Source organism: Myodes glareolus, chromosome 19, assembly GCF_982192425.1.
Source record: "Myodes glareolus chromosome 19, mMyoGla1.1, whole genome shotgun sequence".
Classification (NCBI taxonomy): domain Eukaryota; kingdom Metazoa; phylum Chordata; class Mammalia; order Rodentia; family Cricetidae; genus Myodes; species Myodes glareolus.
In genome coordinates this window covers 23,291,218-23,313,789 of record NC_142044.1, presented here as the reverse complement: position 1 = coordinate 23,313,789, position 22,572 = coordinate 23,291,218, and the positions used below count along the sequence as shown (strand labels likewise).

Genomic DNA, 22,572 nt, shown 5'->3' with positions numbered 1-22,572 from the left:
TTTGGGGCTTGTTTTTTAAAACAAGTTGAGGGAGCTCAGCAAGAAACTTCTGCCACACCTGGCAACTAGAGTCCAATCCCTGGGAGTCACATGTTAGGGAGCTGGCTCCTGCAAATTGTCCCCTGACCTCCATTCATGTTCCATGGTACTCATATGCACACACACACACACACACACACACACACACACACACACACACACAGTAAATGTAGCAGAATAGTTAAACTAAAAACATTTGTTGCTCAAGGTCATTTATGCACATACACATATGTAATTAAAGTCACTAAGAAACAGCGGACAAGAAGTCTTAACTAAATTTTATGGCACAGAGGGTTAAATTGAATTCTTTTCTTAAAATGAAATGGTGAGTGTGTTTTTAATCACCACTGTTTTCCTTGAACACAGAGCTCAGGAATAGTCCAATACCACTATTATGCCTTCTGTTCAAGATGAGTGGATAAAGTTGTTACTGAACAACTGAAAGACAATCATTAATCTCCTCCCGGTATGAAAATGATTCTGTTAAACAGTCACTCTGGTAACTGTTTTTTCTACAAAATGAATTGAATCTTCTGATGAGTAGTGACTGAAAAGGCCTTCTTTTTCTTCTTCTTCTTCTTCTTCTTCTTCTTCTTCTTCTTCTTCTTCTTCTTCTTCTTCTTCTTCTTCTTCTTCTTTTTCTTCTCCTTCTCCTTCTCCTCCTCCTCCTCCTCCTCCTTTCTCTTCTTCTTTTCCTTATTCTTCTCTTAGAATACTGAATAGTTATAGATGTCTTCAAAAGAATGCTGAAATGAAAAATGAATAGTAAAGTAAAAAAAATAGTTGAAATCAGTAGGTGGAAGTTTTGCCTTGGTAACCACAAGCCTAGGGAATTCCAAGAGGTTGGTAGATGAAACCCACAGATATTAATTAGCATTGCTATAGAATTTTACTTCCTAGGTAAATAACATATTTGTGTCTTTATTAATATTTTCCAGATGGCAAATATATAGCCTGTTGCTCTAAATGCTATTAAATTAAAATTTTAAATTACACAGTTCCTGATCAACATATCAAGATAATTGATTCTTCTTCCAGGAAAAATCAACAACTACTTAAGTCATAAGATGATTTATTCAAGGTCACTTTGCAGTGTAAACAGAATACACTATAATTCCTATCATCTTTTTTAATGAGTCTAGAACTGACCAGACACCTATAGAAAATTTAAAAGATTGATTATTAGCAAGTAAATTTTTTAAAGAGAAAATTAAATATGGGGATCTTAGTAGAATATTTTTGGCAAAAGCTGCTCACATTCCAAAGTTATGAGTTGTTTCCAAAGTCTTGGGGCAGCATTTACATTAAAAATCAGCTATATCTGCTGGCTGAATGGTCCTCTATTAGAAGGTCCCAATTACAGTACTCCTCCAATTGGATAGAATTCTGAAGAACCCAAGCATGGACTCACTGGAATTTTGCTACTGGATTTGTTACTAACAGTACCTAGTACTATCTCTTCCAGGGAAATCAAGAACAGCTGTTCTCAAGTATCTTTCAGTAGATGAAATATTCTTGTTGAAGATCATGAAAAGAGACTTTAGAGAAACACTATAAAAAGGAAGACTTCAGGCACAGTGGTATGAGCACATGTAGTACATGAACATTTTGCAATGTTTTGTCATAACGCTATGCAATAAGACAGGGTAGTGGAAGAGGTAAATGTCAGGCCGACAAGGCTACCTGTGGTCCAGTGGCCCTCTGTTCTTTGCATAGGGTTGAGGCTTCATTGGCTTTCCCCTACTAACTTCAGGATGTTTATTAGTGTCGCCCTGTACAGCTCATGTTTAGGTGATTATGCTGGTAGTGGTCTATAGGGAATAGTCTAGAGCTTCTGGCATTACTAGATGCCACAGTCTCACAGCAAGCTCTCTGGTCCTCTGGCACTTACTTCTGCACCTCCTCTTTTCTGCAATATTTCCTGAGGTTTGGTACAAGACTTTTTTAGATGTATCCATTAGGACTCAGCTCCACCATGCTGCATTTTGAACGAGTGGTTTTTCTGCAGTAGGTTCCATCTGTTGCAAAGGGAAGGAAAAGTTGCAGAAGTATGGCAGAAGTTGGATGGGAGGGAGTCGTAACAGATTTGTTCAAAACACATTGTATACATATATGAAATTCCCAAATAACATTTTTTTAAAGGTTAGGCTTCCAGTATCTGCTTCACAGTGCATACCAGTGCATGCTTGGGTATGTAGACTGCAAAACAGGAGAACTACTCAGAGCTCTTTTGGCATATTGAACCCATTGGTTTTGGAAATTTTGCTGCCGTCGTGTAAGGATATCATTAGTCTCTCTGGAATAATGTGGGTGATATAATATTATTTTCTGTGTAAGTAGTAATATTTTACAGAAGTCTTCCCTAAGTGTTCCTATTAAGTGAATTTCCATCACATGTTACAAAATATAAGGTATCCAAATGCAGAAATGAAATCAACTATCTTTAATTATAATTTCTGTAGTTTCTCAAAAACAAAATAATGTACCAGGTCCTGAGAACACAAATCCAATAATACATTTTCAAATCACTTGGATGTTGGAACCTACATAAAATCCTTCTGATGACTTTCAAAGTGTCACTGAGAATTTGGGTCTCAGGCATGTCATATCTTTATAGTTCTTACCGAATTATGTTGCTGGCAGGTGACACATGTCCTGAAAATAGCCAGTTATCATGTTGCAATTGCTGTATCTGTGGCAATCCACTCCATGGGTAACATTATGGACAATTTTTATTAATATTCATTTGACATTATCTGGAATCACAAGAAGCTATCTCGAGAGGACCAGAGACTGTGTAGCCAAAACATAAAACAGGAGGGCTCTTCTTCAGGTTCAGTGTCACCAGGCTTTACCCTTTGAGATGTGAGGTTGTATCATGACCTTCATTGCAGCAGCTTGTTTGGCTTAATGCCCTGTTCCAGCTTTATTTAAGTTAGCTTATCACCCTTATTGTAGGAGAGTCTCAACCTTTATAACAGACATCCTTCAAGATAATAGGAACGCATCTAAAGTTTCCCAAGTCCACACCTCTTCTTTTTAGCGAGCTAAGAAATCCTCTCACCATAGAAGCACATGAAGGTTGTAAGCCACCCCAAAACTATATCTGCTCTTTATAGACGCATATTCTCTAGTGTCTGGCTAGTTGACAAACTCAGTGCAGTAATTCTGCCATCTGGACCAGTTTTACTGCAAATAAAGGGCCATGTGCTACAGTCCTGTTTTAAATGATAGGTAATAAATAGATCCTGCCTCATAACCTCCGGTGTCGGTTTTGAAATCAGATCCACCAACACAATGTTAGGGGATGCTTCTCAATGAGATTTCTAGTACATGTGAGTGAGGCGAGGCACATCAAGTTCCTAATTGAAGCAAGAGAGTCACACTGGCGCCAGTATTTCGGGAGAGCAAGGGTTTTCAGTGGATAGCAGGGGTGAACAGGTCTGTGAGAGAACAGTGTGTGAGAGAAGATTTTAATGTCTTGGATAAATTTTACTATATGCACTCAGGCAGTTAGTGTCTGGAACTAGAAGACCAGGCAGAGAGCCTAAAATCTGTTCCATAGAAGTACTAAGGTCTGAAGTTTCACTTATTTTTTTTTTTTCTGTGTCTGGGGAAAGGAACAAAGCAAGTCCAGAGGTAAAAAGCCCCCTTGTGGCTACCCCAATTAACATGCCAAATCAAAAAAAAAAAAAAAAAAAAAAAAAACAACTCACCCTAACATAGGATTTTCCCTTTTCCCTTTGTAAATTGATATTTGTCTATAGGTCATATCTGTCTCCTCTCTATCCAAAGGCAATCCTTTGTCCCTCGAGGAAAACAATATCTGCAGCAAAGCAGAGGGAAAGAGGAAAGGGTAAGGACTGCCAGAGCTATGTTTACCATGCTCAGGCATGCCAGAGACCTTCACTAAGTGAATGTCCACACCACTCACACACAAATTAATGAACCAGCTTTTGATAACTAAGAATTCCTAAAGGTGAAGCATGCTGAAAAGCCTTATTCAAAATATGGAAAACCTGCTGAGTTTTCTCCCTCAAAATCAAAAATCTCTCTTGATCAATCTAAGAGAGAGGTTGATATCACAGAAAAGGGGCCATTCATTGCCAATAGTATCCAGACAAACTTCGTGGTCACTTTGATCCGGAACCTAGGATAAGCTTATATAGTTTGAACCATCATGGAAGAGGGAAGATGCACAGTACAAACCAAATCTTGGTAGAATCTCCAAGAAAACTGTAAATAAACAAAGATCATTAAACTATGAACAAATGCTATACAGTGGTTGATAAAAGATTTACCCAGCGTACATTGTATGAGTCTGTCAGAGACTCCGGTATAGAAAGTATAGAGAACTCTGTAGTGAAAGAAAGGCTTACACATATGCCCAAACTAAGACTGTTAGTGGGGGAAAGTCAGAGGCAAGTCAACTAGAAGCAGTAAGACTATAGTCACCTGAAAGAAAAACTATATTGGGGAATTATCTAGATCAGATTTGTCTGTGACAATGTAGCATTTGGAGATTGTACTGATTATTCATTGATGTAGAAGGGTCCAGTCAATTGGAAGGTGGTCCTGGGCTGTATTGGATAAGAAAGCCAGGCATGAATAAGCAACGGGACAAGCCAGAAAGCAGTACTTCTCTATGGTTTCTGCCTTTGAGTTCTTGCCCTGATTTTCCTGGATGATAGACTATAGCTTCAAAGCATAAATCAAATAAATTCTTTCTTTGAGTCAGAGTATTTATCACAGCAACAGAAAGGAAACTAGAACATAAATATTGAATATAGTTAAATAGGAATGCATTTTTGGCCCTAAAACTGGAAATGTAGCAAAAATTGTGGAGTCTGGCAATAATTAACTATGTTATGATGGATTTGGAAGCCAATTTGAGAAGCTTCTAGATGTGCCTTTAAATTAGTTATTACAAGACTTTGTGGTTAGAGTTATACGTGGACTGTCCATTATCTGTCTCTTAGTTCATTTTCTGACACTACAACGAAATAGCTGATGCTTGCTAAGATAGAAAATGCCAAGTTTATAGTCTTGGCGGTCCAAGAACATGAACCTGCCATCTGTTTGACTTTTGTAATGGGCTTCTGGCTACATCATAAATGATGGATGGCATCAGAGTGGCATTACATGTTACAGAGAAAAGGAGAGCACAGGGTGATACAGGAAACAAGACGAAAAGGCCGATACAACAAAACTGACTTTATAACAATCTTCTCAAGAGCTACTGTGCCCATCAAGATTTGCCTTCATTCCTTCTGAAGGTGGTACCCAAGATCTATGTCCTTTCCATGAACACATACATCTTTAAGGTTCTATCTTCTCACCCTACCACAGTAGGGACTAGGTCATCAGCATGTGAAACTTTGCTGCATCAACTCAAAACATACCCAAACCATAATACCTTGCATATCTTATCCAATTGCACACAGAGCTTTGAAGCTGCTGTGTCAATTGTGTTGATCATTGAATCCACTGTGTTCGTGAGGACACGTAACCTGAAAATTGCATTAGACTTTCTTAGTGGTCCCAACAGTAATCTATCCATGCTTAGAGCAGTTGAAGAGTAAGCCAATGAGATGGTACAGCCTTGAGGCTTACAATAAGTCCTGAGCTTTGAACATTCCGTGATACACCAAACCCTCAGGGGAAAGACTAGCCAGCAGGCAACTTGTAAGAGTCTGGAAAACCTACACATAGCTCTTAGAAAATTAACAGAAGTGAAATAAAACTTTAGTTTATAGGTCCCTATTCCGTAGATAGATATATAAGGAAACTAGAAAAATGGATAATCTAGTAATACTCTGTGGGGTCCCACAGAAGTGGGTCCACCCCACCTTGACTGAAGGTCAGAGAGTTTAAGCCTACTCTTGCTCTTTCAAAATTAAGACAGGAGGTTTGACCCAGGGAGTGGCTGCCTTCAGGGTATTGATGCGGGAGAATTGTCTGTATTCTGTCAATCATATTTTAATAAAATGCTGATTGGCCAGGCAAGTAGTATAGGCGGGAAAGCCAGACAGGAAGTAGAGGTGATGCAATGAGAGCAGGAGAATTCTGGGAAGCAGGGAGGTTCCTCTGCCATTCCTGCGCAGACCACCGAAGAGGCAACATGTAAGCTGTCACACTGAGAAAGGTACTGAGCCCATGTGGCTAACATAGATAAGGATAATGGGGTAATATATGTTATAAGAGTTAACAAAAAGCCTGACCTAATGGTCCAATCAGTTTATAACCTAATGTAGACTCCGTGTGATTTTCCTTGGGACTTGCTGGCTTGTTGGGGTACTAGGCGGGACAGAAACCCCAACAAGCCGGCCCTCATGTTACAGGGTATTTGCTCTAAACTGTAGTTGCTGCATGTCCTGCCTAAAATATCAGAATGCTTAGCTCAGGAAATAGTGCCTTGGTGTCTCAAGTATTAAAGCAAGTTCTGTTGGTCCTTTGTGTCATGTTAAACCAGTCTGTTGCCTTCTTCCCTCCTTTTTGGATTGGAGTAAATAAGTATATGGAAAATAAATGTGAGTGTATTCAGTATTCAGTACTCACTGAATAGTCCTCCAGGTTTTGTCCTATATCTCAATTTTTCTGTTGTAACTCTGCTCCTCCTACCTATTTTTTCTAATCCACATGACCCTACCCTGGAATGCACGAATACCATCAAACCTGGACCTAGACAATACTCAACAACCTATGAAAGATTAAAGACAGGGCATCTAATGAAATTTAGACTTTTCTTGCTGAAATGAAAGAGAACACATGGGGATTTGCATATCCACCAGTCACATACAGTTTTTAAAAGGTACAAAGTAGCTCACACACAAGTGCACAGGAATAGACTCTGATAACCCTGAAGGCTGGGCAACATCTCTGCTGAAACACAACATCACTCCTAAAATCTCTCCCACTTTTTGATCAAAGACAATCTCAAGAAAGCTTATTCTTGGTCACTCCTGCAAAGATCCAGTCAACCTTATTAAAATTTTCAGCCTATTCACACATGTAGTAGGTATGCAGCAGGTGGGTATTCTTATATTTTCTCTGCTCGAAGACACCACAAAGAATCTCAGACTCCCACACCATCAAGAAAGTGTAGCCCAGGGATTATGTTATGATCTTTCTCTGACAGACTGACCATCAGGTCGTCACTGTTAGAAACGAAACTCTCTAGCCTGAAGCTCATGAATGGTGTCATGGAGCAACTGAGTTAAGCAAACCAACCAAAAAATCTACCTATCCAACAAGCTGAAACTATTAGTCTTATATGGACATTTTTTAGAAGTGAGTGACCTGAACAATGTTTAATTCAGCTGGCAGGCACATTTGATGGTTCTAATACCTTATAAAACAAAGTCTATCCCCCCAAAAATGTTTTATACAAGGTACCACACTGTTTAAACACATTGTTTAAAGGCTATAAATACAATGCTTAAAGAGTATTTCCAACGAAGGATGGATATTATATCTAACATATGAAAATAAGGTTTTCTAAGACATTACTTATTGTATATACACAGAATATCACTAAAGTTCCCAGCCAAATCTACCAAGATGCCCAGGTAAACAAATTCCATACATCAGAAGTAGATTCTAAGCATCGGTGTATTATCAGGACTTCAAAGATCAGTGGTACTAATCCTGAAGAGAAGGCAACCAGTCTAACGGTTGCAAAGTTCAAGTGAAAGAAATAACCTTACAACCATGTTAATGTTCAAAAAGGAACTAAAATACGGCATAACGCTACTCTATTGTCTGACATAAGAAGAACCTGCAGTAGGATTTTGGACCATAAAGGTCTATCATGGGCAGTAGAAACACTCATCATCATCTTCATCCTTCCCATGCAGAATACAATTTTTAAAACATTCCCATAACTAACATTGACTCATACAAATATGACACAGGGGAGTTTGTAAACTTCTATGTTTAACAGTATTTTCCATGTGTCTCATTGTAATGCTTCAAATAACCAGCACTGTTTCTGGTTTATTGAAGAACCAGCACCTTTCTTCCAATGAAAGGGGGAAGAACCTGCATGATTGTCCAGGGGTCTCTTGGAGATGTCACTAGTTTTAGGAGCTAATGAAGCTAGCTAATCATACGTTGTTCTTGGCACAAACACTGGTTGGTTTGCTAGGGGTCGCTAGAGACCCATCCCTTGTCCCTCCCTACCTTTCCCATGCTTTGAATTGTTTGCCCAGCTAAAGTGGAGCTGCTTCCTGTGTGTGCATGACCACAGACCCACATTTCCTGCATTGGCTTTCCTGTTCTCACAGAGTTTGATGGTGGTTGCTAGGCTTCAAAAACACTCTCATCTCCACCTCTCCCTTCTGCACTTCTTTCCATGACCCACAGTCTGCATAGAATACTTTGTTCACTCATCCTTTTTATGAGGCATTTGTGATTTGAGCTTCAAGAGACTTTGTGGGATAATTCTCCCCTCTTTCTATTGCAATAGCCTTTTGAATATGTTTCCATGTTCATGTCTAGACTGGATGTTTTTCCTGCAGCAGTAAGGATGCCATAATTTGAACAGAATTTTGACTTTCCCTCAACTGCTGCTTTTCTACATGCTACATGCTATGATTTGGACAGAATGCTGACTTCCTCCTGCTCTCCTCGCCCAAGTGATAATGTCATCTTATTGAACTCTTTGCAGCCTGTCTTGGAAAGCAAAATCCACAATGGTGAGTCTCTACCCTCCCAATTCCAATATCCCAAAGTTCTAGCCTTTTTTTTCTCCTTTGAAAGTTCACTTTAGTTTCCCATCAGTTTTGTCTTTTTCTTCTCTTTCTCTAAATACTTCCACATTTTTATAAATATAAAAGTTAAACTTCATTAACCCTTCCTAGGAAACCATACCTCAGTTTCGGGTTCAAGACCTCTAGCACCTTTTATTGTCAAGGTAAACTGTCAATCATCTATTACCCCTCACACCCTAGACTATGAGACATATGCTCTTGAGAAAACTCAGAATCTTCCCAAACTGTCTCATTCTGTGAAGAGATGTTTGTTTCCTTATCTCTAAGATCTTACCCAAGCAGTACATAGCTTTTTCCCACCCTCTTATATGTTATAGATGGAAACAATGCCATTTCTTCAAAAAGCTTTGCAGAGACATGGCTCCCCTCAAAGGCCACCTTTCTTCCCCAGCGTCTTTTATCATAAGACATTTCCATCATCTGCTTCAACATCTCCACCTCCTCTGTCTTTACTTGGCCTGACTTGAGTCTGAGTCCTCTCAACTTCACAACCTCCATGCACTCTACTTCATTGCCCACCTGTGCCAGACCTCACTTTGGCCCTCTCACTTCTTACGATTTCATGTGTCACATGAAAGCAACACATGCTCTTACCGGTGGCTCTGTGGGAGCTTAGGGACACCGACAAGAACAGTCTGAGTCTGACAAGTCTAAGAAAAGAAAAACTGAATGCTTACCCACAAGCAGGCTTGAGAAATACCAGATGACTACCACTGTCTCTTCTCTACCTCCTTACTTTAGCCCACAGCCTTCACGGAATTATACATCTGGTCCAAGGACAGCATAAAGATGCTCTATACCAATAATGGTGGAAAGACTTCTGCCCTTTTTACAAGCTGATTACTTTCATTTGCCCTTCTACCAAACCATAATCTTTATAAAAATGAAAAAAAGCAGAAGATGAGACTCCATTCTTTTCTATAAACCAACGAGCTTTATGTTTCTGTGATAAGGCCTCAATCATGGCTAAAATTTAAAATTAGAATCTGTTAAGCTTTTTATGTATCTGTCTGGAGGAACACATGTGCACACATACAAGCATGTGTGTGTCTGTAAAAACTGTGTCTGTGCAATGTTTTCTTACATCCAGATTGTATTACCACATTCAATTATAAAATCCCTTAAAGGGTCTCATTTTGGACTGGCTTAGAGCTAAATAAAAGCCTATAAAATTAAGAAATTTAAGTTTCCATATGACCAACATAAAAGTAATTGTTATTATAAAGTCTTTAATAGAATGTCTTAAAAATTCAAGTTTACATGGTTTAGGTGAATCTTCAGCTAATGGAAGTAATTTGATATGGTGACTTAAGTATAATAAAGTCTTCTTCTGAACTGTCAGCAAGACAGGAATAGATTTATTTCACTCAGATGTTCCTTGCCTATGCACATACACTTAATATATTTGTCTGATATACATATTCTTGGTATATTCTATGTGTTTGATATTCATGACATAGGATGGCTCATAACTATTATATCTGAAATTTTTCTCTGTGAAAATTATTCTTATCTTTTTCATAAGTTAGATACCATATGCACTCTTCTTTGAAAATAGAATTAATCTTCCCATGTATGTATATTTAGCTTAAAACTTCTGAATTGACTTTAAGTGTCAGATAAATAGTCAAAATGTCATGGCAATTAAATTACATTATTTTGTAGTGAACTTTCATTGGGTCTTTTAATTTTCAAATGCCTAAAATAATGCTAACCACAGCCATTTTAGCTCTGTCTTCTGGAACTGATTGCGCTATACTCTGATACTTTCTGCCATTACTGGAAAATTAACTACAGGGCAGAGGGATTTATCAGCAACAAAAGAGAACTATCTCAGATGCCCACAGAATAGAACCATGCCGGAAAATTGGAAACACAGGCAATTTGACCAAGGTTTATCCTGGAGAGCAGTATTTGAAAATGACTCTCGTTTCACCAGATTTTACAATAGACCTTCAAGAGCTATGGCTAGCTATTTGGGGGAATCTTGCCTGGTATCTGGCCTTCAGAGTCTCCAGTCTTACAGGTGAGGAAGGAATTGCTTCCTATCAGGCTTAGGAGTCGTTTGGAGTCCTAAGGGAAATAGAATCCCTGCTACCAACAGACTCTGCAAGCCACGCGGGGCAATGAGCTCTTAACTTGGCTTCTTATCCGCAGAGACCCTGAGAAGTACAATTTGAGGTTCTCGACTACATCTTCCAGCAGAACAAATGTAAGCAAATCCCCCTGCAAATTGCCATTCTCGCTACACCTGTGTGATGAGCCAGGGCAAATCCAGCAAGGACAACCAAATCCCTGACTGAGTGGTCAAGAAAAATCAAAAAGTAGGAGACTTTAGGAAGATATACACGTTTCAGTGAGACAATGGTCCAGTCTTCTGGATTATCAGATTCTAGTCTAGTCCTGTGCACTTCTGCTCAAACTACCTTGGACCCCTTTGAAACTACATGAGACTGATATACACACTAGGTTTGGCAGAAATTTAATCATGTTTTTTTTTCTTGCACTGTAGACTTGTTAGTCTGGATGTCAGTTTTCAAAATATACTTGGTTCTTATACCTTGTACAAATTGTCGGCCTTCACCAAATTTTCTGCACCTTGCACAAATTGCCAACCTTCAACCTAGTTTTCTGATCTTTATGTTTCTTTTAATTTCTCTACATATCTCCATATTTCTAAATTAACCCTTATACTTTGTCTCTTTCCTGTAAGACTTAAATCTCTTTGCACAGATGCTTGTTGTAGTCCTGGTTTTCTGCTTGTTTCTGGCAGATAAAACCCAGTATCTTGTCGTACATTTTTAAAGAACCATGGCTGTCACTGGCTATGACTGGGCCTTGTTTTCTTCTGGATGTGCAACTGTCTTTACCACTAAACCTGTCCATTGAAATGTTAAGTCATCTTCTGAGGAAGATTGCCCAGGTAGAACATCAGCAAGAACATCAGAAAACTCAAGGAACTGTGCTATTGCTGCTCGATCAGAAGGGTACATCCACCAACCCTCTACTCCCCTGAAATGCATGTCCTTGGTTTCAGCTTCACTTCTGTAGCTAATAAATTATTTTTTCCTTAATTTCCCCTTTTTCTTTGTGTGTAATGATTTAAAGGAGACCTCATTGATTTAGTCAGAAGGTCAAATAGCCCTGCTAGGGTGAAAACTCTGCCCTGGAGACTATTCCATTTTCTCATAACCTAATTGAAATTCTCCTCATCACCATTCCATAAAAGTACACTCCAGCTTTTATTACTGTACCTCCTTCACTCTGCTAGTCAGGATCGCCGCTTATAAGAGCTCTCACATTCTCCTTACCAGAAATCTCTGAATTAGACTTTGTTGTTTTCTTATTACAGTAATCTGCTTTAGTAGTATTTACCTTACTCAACTCCAATTGTACATTTTTTTCCTTGGCAAAACCAAAGATCTCATTTAGGATTTGGGAAATGTAAAATACATAAAGTTATCGGAAAATCTGAACACAATTGACTAGGTCAGTGCGGTGCTCAGAAACAAAACTCGATTTCCTATTTCACCAAAATGGCATTTAAAGAATTTTCGGGAGTTAAGGATTAGTTCAACAATACTACTTGCATACCGTATGCAGGACCTGAGTATGAACCCTAAATAAAGACAGAGGATACTTGAAGAGAATGTGGTTGACAACTCACTTGTAGATCTTTTAAGTGGAGATTTTGTTTCCTTAATAATCAAGGACATGATAAAAATCAACAGAGAACACAGAAAATGATACTGTTAAGAACCTGAATGTTTAACTTTTCAATATTCATAATGTAAAGTATTTTACAATATTTTATTGAGAGAAGACCATTAATCTAAGAAACTGTTGTCATTTCAATAGAGAAAATCAAATAGTAGTATTGTATCTGCATAATATTTGATACTAAAGTCTTATTTAAAATATTATAGACAAACTTATTAACACTGAACCAGATTTGACTATAATAAATAAGTTGGCCTTTCTGTGAAACTGACAGCTTTCTCTGTCCAGGCGGGTCTTCCCTACATTCTCTTTTCAGATTTTGGAAAAAAATTAGTCATTTTACCTAGCTGGACTGGGACTGAACGAGCATGCGATCAAACCGGAGTCTCTAAATGTGACTGACATGGGGGCTGACTGAGAAGCCATTGACAATGGCACTGGGTCTTGTTTCTTCTGCATGTACTGGCTTTCTGGGATCCTAGTCTGTTTGGATGTTCACCTTCCTAGACCTGGAGGGAGGGGGGAGGAACTTGAACTTCCCACAGGGCAGGAAACCCTGACTGCTCTTAGGACTGGAGAGGGAGGAGGAGAGGGAGTGGGGGGGGGGGGGAGGAGAGGGAGTGGGGGAAATGGGATGGTATGGGGAGGTTGGGAGGAAGTGGAAATTTTTATAAACAAATAAATAAATTAATAAAAAAATTCATCCTGTTTTCCTTAACAAACAAACACAAACCCTTATGCTTTTCATCCAGAGTTCCTCTCTCCCTCGATGACTCTTCTTGACTCACCCACACACACTGATGATAATCTCTTATTGCAGTCACTAATATTGTGCCGAAAACCTCTGATGGCAGAATAAAGAAAAATTACAAATGGGGCACTTGGTAACCAGCAAAGCAGGTCTTAATGGAGCTCCTAAAGTAGAAGAAGGGGAATAGAGAGTAAACTGAGACAAACGTCCAATAAAAAAATACACAGCTTGGAGTTTATACCAAATGAACAGAGTGAAGTGTTGGTAGATAGAAAAATGCTGAGAATAATTTGATTTATATTCAGAGGATGAATTCTAGATAACTTGTCTTTAAAAGATGTTAGCTACAAGGAAGTTGAAAACCTAAATATCAGGGGTGAGGATTGAGGAGGCTGATAAAGCATCAGATCTCAAGAGTGGTCATTTATCATGAGAGATTGTCAGTAACTGTTCTACCTGGATTCATTGCGAACACCGACTGGGCATTACCGAGGCTCAAGCCCAGTTTGAAGAAGGCTCTAAAGAGACTGGTTGAAGTTTTAAATTTGGTCAAAATAAGAAAGTTTGTTTGTTTATTTTTTAATTTTTTTAAATTAAATTAGTTCTTAGCGGACCCTCCGCACTCACACATACACACACACACACAGAGAGAGAGAGAGAGAGAGAGAGAGAGAGAGAGAGAAAGAGAGAGAGAGAGAGAGAAAGATAAGGGGGCCCTCCAGATCAGTTTTTTTGCAAGAGTCATGACATTTTGCTTGTTGTTTCATCCCTTTGGTTTAATTCATGTAACCTCTGTGATCATTTGAATGGAGACTATCCACTGGAGCCTGCTGGAGTCACCAGTGGGTACAAACTGAAAATAATGACTACCTCTTTCCCGGAATCAAGCAAAGGAAGTAATTTAGTTGTGACCTTCTGAATCCTCTCCTAGATTTTGCCTAGCTGTGGAAAGGCTCATTGCATGTAGAGCAAACACAGTCACTCATATTTGTTGAGAGTCCTGGTTGAACGACTGTATGCTGTCCACAAGATTGCATTTGACAGCCCTTGCCCCTAACTCCTGGTTTGTACAGTCTTTCTCCCTGTGACACATGTCCACTAAGTCTTGGAGGAGATGACATGGTAGGGCCCGGTCTATCCTTGCTCCTGGGGTGCATCTTGAGGACAGTTTCTGGTCAACCAACTAAACATCCTGTTTGTTCCTGTGCTCCCTCTGCCTCGCCTGGTGATTAGCTGTAGGGCATTGTTTCATCTTTGCTATGGTAATTTCCCACCTGCCTGGGCAGAAATCCTTGTGCAGCAGCTAGGTATATAAGGATTTCCCCAAAGTTGAATAAAAGGCATTTGGCTGATCTCCTTTCGAATGACCCAGGTCTCTTGTGTGTTCTTTCAATCTCCAGGCCCTTGCCCAACTCACGGACGGTACAGTGGCACGCAAACTGTACCGAGGGGGTAACACAGAATCGGGTGTTACATGACGTAAGTGCTTTGGTTATGGCTGAGCACCCAACTACCACATTCTGGGAACCTTGTGTAGCTATAAGACTTTGCCTTCATCAGTATGTCCTGGAAATAGAAGTTTCTCTCCTTAAACCTGGGAGTGGCAATTATCTTACTCTCTTGTTTATGCCAACCTCAAACTCCTAATTCTTGTTCCTCAGCCCCCTCATTGCTGGAACTAAAGAAATACAACACCATGCCTAGTTAGGAAGTAGATAATTTTCACCTATAGTCATCAATGTAGGACTCAGCCATGATAAGCTTAAATAGAGGCCTGAGTTTCAGTAGTTTACCCCTGGTTCAGATAAAGACCACAAACTGAGACTACCCAGGCACCACCCAGGAACAGACCATCCAAAGGAAATTCCTAACATTCCAACCATTGTAGATAGGATCACCTGACAGCATATACCTATTGCTTTCATCAGGACACCCCAAGACAAATGTCAGCAAATCAGGGGTCCTAAATCTTAGAAATCCCTCACCCCACCTTTGCTATTATAAAAACCCAACTCTAACTGAGCCCAGGGATCTCCAATTACTCCAATACTTTGGACACAAGGAGAGACCGAGTTTGCAAACTTGTGTAAAAATAAAGGCTCTTTGCTTTTACATACAGGACTCAGTCCCCTAGTTGGTTTTGGGGGGACTCTGTGATCTGGATATAACAATCAATATAATTTGTAGTAGAGATTTCTATAAATAAATATGTTCATGAATATACTCAAGTACCCTTGTATATCATATGAAAATAAAAGGCATAGATATATAAATACAAAAGTATGTTTAACAAGTAATACTTTGCTGTTTCATCTAATTTACATATGATCTTGGGAAGTGGTAAATATCAATTAATTTAATTGAGCAACATAGTAAGGTTTTAAAGTTGTCAAACATCTTGCAACAGCCTTCAATCTAACATACTATTAAAGATAGAACCAAACATGACTGGGAAAAAAATTCAGTGAAATGGTCACTAAAGATATTCTGATATACTCATAGATAGATACCTAGCCCACGGCATCATCCATTAACTGCTGGGAGCATCCATCCCAGCCTGGGAGTTGCATTGCTCTAGACTCCAAATCCCAGCAGGCCAGGTTCTGACTCCTCCCAGGGGTAGGGTCAGGACCACTCACACAGGGTAGGTATTTAAGTGGGTTCCCACAGGAGAAACACATGATCCTGGGTTTGCTTGTGCTCCCCGATTTTCTGTCTCCCCTGCCATGCTCAGGTACCTGTGAGTGCTGCACTTAATAAAATATGGGCATTTTAATTTGGTTTAATGTGTTTTAATTGGATTTTAAATTCAGCAGAATTTTTAAGATAACGGAGCAGCTCGTCTTAGGATTTTTTTTCCTAACACTTACCTATTGCATGAACATGAATTTGTACTTGCAGGTATACATTTTACCATATGGAAATTAGACGTTCAGTTTTTCATTTCTGTGAGATTTTGGAATATTCCTTTTATATAAGAACTATTGAGGGCAATGACATGGCTTAGCATATAAAGGCACTTTCTACCAAGCATGATTGGAATTTGACCACTGAGACCACCGTGGTGTAAGAAAAGAACTGACTCCTTCGAGTTTTCCACTTGTTATGCTTGGTTAGGCTTTGGGTTGTTTCCATGGTCTCTTACCCAGCAACTAACTGAAAATAAAGACTCACACAGCTCTGCGAATGAAACAATGCAAGTTTATTATGATCGAAGCAGATTCGAAAGGGATATACTGTTAAGATTGACAGTGGGCCCAATAAAGTAAGGATAGACAAGAGTCCCAGAACCTTCATCTGGAGATGGATGGAGATAGAGACAGAGACCCACATTGGAACTTAACTCCCTAGGTCCAAACGAGAAGCCGAAGGAAAGAGAACGTAAGCAAAGAAGGCAAGACCAGAGGGAGCCTTCATCCGACGATGGATGGCGATACAGATGGAGACCCACATTGGAGCACCGGACTGAGCCCCCCAAGGTCCAAATGAGGAGCAGAAGGAGGAAGAAAATGAAAAAGAAAATCAGGACTGCGAAGGATGCGATCACCCACTGATACAAGGGGACTGATCTAATGAGAGTTTACCAAGGCCAGTTGGACTGGTACTGAACGAGGACGCGATCCAACCAGATTCTCTGAATGTGGCCGGATTCTCTGAAAGTGGCTGGCCTGGAGTCTTTCTGAAAAGCCATTGACAATGACACTGGGACTTGTTTCCTCTGCATATACTGGATTTTGGGGATCCAGTCTGTTTGGACACTCACCTTCCTGGACCTGGAGGGAGGGGGGAGGAACTTGAACTTCCCACTGGGCAGGAAACCCTGACTGCTCTTAGGGATGGAGAGGGAGTGGGGGGAGTGGGAGGGTGTTGGGAGGAGGGAAATGGAAACTTTTATAATTTAATAAAATTACTTTCTCATAAAAAAAAGAAGTCTAAAGAAAAGCAGGGCTGAATACATAGGAGACTATTTTGGGTGGTTCTGTGTTTTGACTAATAAAGCAGGTCATATATTTATTTTTCCTACTGCACATGTCCCATAATGTATCTGATTGTAATCATATATAAATCTAATTATAGAAAGGCAGAGACTATAAATATGGTACTCTTTCTAAAAATTCACTTGAAGGACACAGTTTGCCTTACTGTGCAAGCATCAAAAAACAAACTTGGCCCTTCTTTGCTCTTCTACTCTTCACACCAGATATATTAGTAATTCACTTGAATAGAAACTGTCTAAATTTGATTGTTGTTATAAGTGAAGAAACTTAAAACTCTTCTTTAGAGAGGATATACTTTAGCCTAATGCAGGTTTGGCACTCACAGGGTTTGGGGTTTCTTTATGCAAGGTTTAGAAAGGTGGATGCATATATCATGCAGGTGAGGGTCTGAGCTACAAGTAAAACAGATGGATGTGTATAATGCAAAACCAAACAGGGTCCCAGACCACTAACTTCTTTCCTATGCTCGTCTGCCTCAACTTCCCTCTGAGAGACTTTCACCCTAATTCATCAGGGAAGCTGAAGGCAGGTGGTAAGTCTTCTTGTAACTGCTACATGCTGACTAGGGGTGTGGAGCTGAGTAAAGCAGAAAAGTCTCTCCTATTCTGTCTCTAATGCTATTACGTCTCCTGAGAACCCATTGGAAAACATACACAAAATTTCTCAGCCTGCTTGTCCAAGGTCTAGAGAATGTATTGTCTGGCCATGGTCGACCAAGTTTCCCTCTTTATTCCTTGTGGAAGCTGTTGCTGAAGGACCTTCTATCTATAAATTGTTCTATTGAACTGTGGAAGTTGTATGTCACATATATGCACATATATATGTACATATTTTATATAAATCACATATATGTATCTTAGATATGTCATATATGTGATGTATGTGCACAGATACACATATATCACATATACAATGTATATCCATCATATATATCACACACATTGTATATATCACATAACATATATGTATCATATGTGATTATATATGTATGCAGAGGCCCTAAAATAAGAAGAGAATCAAAGAGAGGAGGAATTATTCCTAGGAAATGCTAGCAGTATTTACTTTGCCAACTCATAGTTGAAAGACCAGTAAGTGGGCTCTTAGTTGTATCCACGACTCTGAAAATGTTTTTGATATTTTGTTGTATTTTTCCAGGTTTAATAATAAAATAAGCATCCATCATAGAGCTATGAGCAAGTTGCCTTTTATAGTGCAATAAGTCTAAAGAACTTTTATCTTTGAGGATCACCCCGACAAGGGTTTTATTTGAGATTGAATTTGACCCTACGCAGTCTCTTTCACAGTCGTGGTGGTTTCTTTTGACAGTTGCTCAAGGTTGCATCCAGTATGATGCCTGGCTAGTAGGCCAAGGTTCATATCTCCAGGTATTGTCTGAACTTTGGAGGTTCCACCAAAGTCACCCCCAATTATCGCTGTTATTATTTTGGCTTGTGTTTTATCCTGAAACTCATTTTCTCTCTTCCTTTAGGTTCTGATTTCTATAGACAGTGACGATCATGCCCAATAGCTGATTCGGTGGATCTGGGCTTCTATATGTAATCTTTGTAGTTCATTTCTTGTATGAGAAGCAGATGGGATGATGAAATATTGCATCATTAAGGCTTTTTCTTATAGAGTTATAGAGTTATACAGTATTAGTGTATTTGCTGAAAGTTTACTGGAGTCTGGATGTTATGGGTCAGCAAATTCATCTTCTTTAGCTATGAACTACCTTCGCCTATGAATTATCCTTTGAAGCCACAGTTGTGACTGGAGTCAAAGCAGAAGCAATAATCTCTCCAAACCAATGATCACAACCCCTTTGGGAAGTCAAACCACCCTTTCCCAGGGGTCACATATCAGATATCCCACATATCAGATATTTACATTGTGATTCCTAACAGTAGCAAGATGAGAGTTATGAAGTAGCAACAAGAAATCACAGTTTTTTAGTAAGAGAACAGCAGAATTTCCAGCTTTCCCTTTGGAAATCTCTCTGATTTTATTATAAACAAGTACCTTAGTTTTGTCCTTTTTCATCCACCAAGTAAGACTCTCCAGGAATTTGAATCCCATCAATACTTTTTCCTTAGTATTATAATCCACATGAAGTGGAACAGTAGTCGTTGTATTCTTAGCTGTCATATCTACTTCCTGTCTATTCATCCCAACTTTATGATAGTGTAGAGAGTAGTAAGACATTCCTCCCAAGGACACATCAATTGACATGGTCAGAGTCTGAGACACACTGACAAATTTATCTGCATCTTCAGAATAAGCATTCAATTTCCCCTTCATTGTTGGATATCTTCCACTAAAAGGGTCACCTGCACTGTAGGAATCCCTCTGGGCAAAATTACCTCCTTTACTAAAAAGACGGCTTCTTCTGCCTTACTTGGTGTTTCCCCTACAAGTGTTAAAGAAAAGTTGAAGTTCTGCATCCTGGACCTTAAAGGGATCATCACCAAGTACAGGAGAAGCCTGGGTTTTTTTCCTTGTGATATGAGAAGGGCACCAGAGGGGCACCACTCCAAAGAGAGTGGAATGGTGAACACCCCTAAGAGACAAGAGGACCATAAAACAGAGGGACCTCCATTGCATCTAGATTTTCTTGATTTATCTTCACATTTCCTTTGCAGAAGTAGTGATGGTATAGAACCATAAAGTCCTGTGTATGTGGCATCTCAAGCCACTTCCCCAGCCTTCTATGGTAATAATCTAATTGGCATTGGATGAAGGATGATGCTATTGCTAAGGCTGCCCTTTGAGGCCCACATTCTTCTACATCCCAACAAATATTGTAACTTAGGTGTTGCTCTCTAGGTTAAACTTCTGCCAAAGGGTAAGGATATGCCCAAGAGGCAGAGTACAGTAAAATAATAGATTTCCCCATGAGAACTTGTAATGTAAAGAAGAGGCAAAAAAAAAATGGAGAATGCTAACATGTTTCCATGAAAAGGGAGTCCACTTGAGAGGGAAGAAAGGGATGTGAATGTGAGTTCCCAGGGACTCCCTGTGGAATCTGAACATCCTCAGTGCCTCAGTTAAGCTCAATATTGACGCTCCTTTTGCATCCTTGGCCTTGGAAATAATTTTCTTCCTTTTAGCTTCCTTTTTAGCTGTGGGACCCCTTGATGAAGGCATAGCCTTTTAGCCACCCTCCAATTGAGGTTTCTGGTCTCTTGCCAACGAGCCTCTTGAGAAAGGCATTGGATCATGTGTCGAATTACTGCCTGAATGAGGGTTGGAGGAGAAGTTCTATCTATAGTTAGTAATGGTGCTTGGTTATTACTATAATAATTACCATCTGATCCTGACAGGCTGTATACTAAGTTAAGTAAGTCAATAAAGAGCCATGATATCAAAATGTCTTCTCCAAAAAGAGGTTGGCGGGAAACCAACATTTGAGAGGGATATAACATAAGGTGATTCATAAGTTTGACCCAAGTAAAGAGTGATTCTTCCCTAAGTAAGGGAGGAGGATTAGCCCAGTCTAGAGTACAGAAAGGGCATGGTCCCAGAACCATTGAACCTAGAGTTTCTATTATTGAAGGAGCGCGAGGCCCCCAGAGTTTAATAATGAGCTGTTTGAAGAAGTCACATGACATTAAATCACAGAAAATGGGACTAACATCACTCATATTGGTGTTAACAAAGAACAGATGCTTGAAAGCCGGGAGAAGTCTTCAAACAAGGTCAGCAGAAGTAGGCGAACCTATTGGAGGAAAGTGCAGGTTGCCTCAGTGAATTAGTGCTCAGTCTTTTGTGTTTATTTCTTTTCAACCATTTGCTTGCCTATACAGGCTAGCCTAGGGACTACTCAGGCAGTACTGCAAAGAATGTCCCTAGCGTCTGAATTTCAAGAATAGAGTTAAACTTGCAGAATCACTTCAGATTTGTATAAAGATCAAAAGGGAAAGCAGAAGAAAATGAAATGAAGAAAGAAAAAAATGTATCAATTCTAAGGAGGTGCAGGAGTTTGGTTTTGCCCCAGAGAGCAGAACTAACACTTTTATGAGGAAGGGGAGTTTACCTTGAAGTTGGTTGGGGAAAGGTAGGGCTTGTTTCTTCCCTTTGTTTTCTTTCCTGTCTCTGGCAAAGAAGATAGTGGATGAAATCCAGACACAATCACCCGTATTTCGTAGTGCAAGGGGAACACAGTCTGATGGTCTTTTCAACCGAACTAACTGATTCAACTTGCCATTACACTCATAGATAACCAAATGAAAGTGAGGACCACAGTGTAATGATGGAAGTATTTAGCAGTAAATATAGTAGAGAATTTGTTTTCTTACCTCCTGACTGGCTCAGAAAATATTTTCCTAATAGCTATTTTTCAGGTTGCATTTAGAGAAAAACAAGATAAATAGAAAAGAGATACTAACTCAATTCTCTGTCACTTTTTGTCTAAAGAAGACAGAAATATTTATAAACCATTAATTCATTTGCAGAGAGCACTAGATGACCATAATATAAACAAAATCCATTGCTGAAACCCAACTAAAAATTCACAAAATGCACCAGTGAACCCTTACCTGCTGCCAACAGAATGGAGCCTGGAGCACAGGGTTGGGACCCTGACTCACCTGTTTGTGTCGGTGATTTGGGTAGAAACAGAGCTTCCACACTCTGGGCAGCCTTGTTACCTGGTAGAAGACATGACGATCTTAGGGCAAGTTACACATCCTGAGTTACAGCACCGTGCTGCTAAGCCTAAACCAGATAAAGAATGGAACTTACTCACGTTACTGTAATAGTGAAACCATCTCTGAGCTGGCTGGAACTCACTGAAGGACTGCCAGAGTCCGCAGCAGCTTTTATAGATCACAGTTGATCACATTATCGCAGGATGTGGTCTGTAGTGGTTAACCACAAGTGGGTATTCCGTTAGTGAATAACGGGAAATGTTTACAGAAAAGTGTAAAAAGCGAGATGTTGAAGAACCACTTTTGTTTCACCCCCTACTCCCATCTGACACGTAGCTGATACTTGGTATGTAGGCCAGGCTGGCTTCAGATTTGTGGCAACCCTCCTGCCTCTGCCTCCCAGGGATTGCACAACTGTGCACATCTTTCCGCAGTGCTTTATTTGCACTAATCTAGGCCAAATTTGCATATGACCTTTGTCCTATAGAACAACTCTGTCCTAAATAGCTTCTCTTTCTTTCTCTCTGCTTCCTTCCCTCACTCCTTCCCTCCCTCCCTCCCTTTCTTTCTTTCTTTCTTTCACAATTCAGTTTCTTCAGAAGGAGCTAAAGCAAAAATATTATTTTATTATATTACCAATCTCCTTT

General features: G+C 39.6%; 1 long non-coding RNA gene across 3 annotated transcripts; it reads right to left on the bottom strand.

Moving 5' to 3' along the window:
- Positions 1 to 220: 220 nt before the first annotated feature.
- LOC125415099 (uncharacterized) lies at positions 221 to 22,057 on the bottom strand. 3 transcript variants are annotated; one of them, XR_014998031.2, is made up of 4 exons: positions 22,024 to 22,057; positions 21,866 to 21,925; positions 1,931 to 2,057; positions 221 to 785 (listed from the first exon to the last, which is right to left on the bottom strand). It is a non-coding gene; the product is annotated as an uncharacterized LOC125415099 (long non-coding RNA). The 3 variants fall into 3 exon arrangements; XR_014998033.2 differs by having other exon boundaries at positions 21,815 to 21,925; positions 22,024 to 22,049; XR_014998032.2 differs by lacking the exons at positions 21,866 to 21,925; positions 22,024 to 22,057 and adding an exon at positions 9,488 to 9,668.
- Between the last annotated feature and the right edge of the window lie 515 nt (positions 22,058 to 22,572).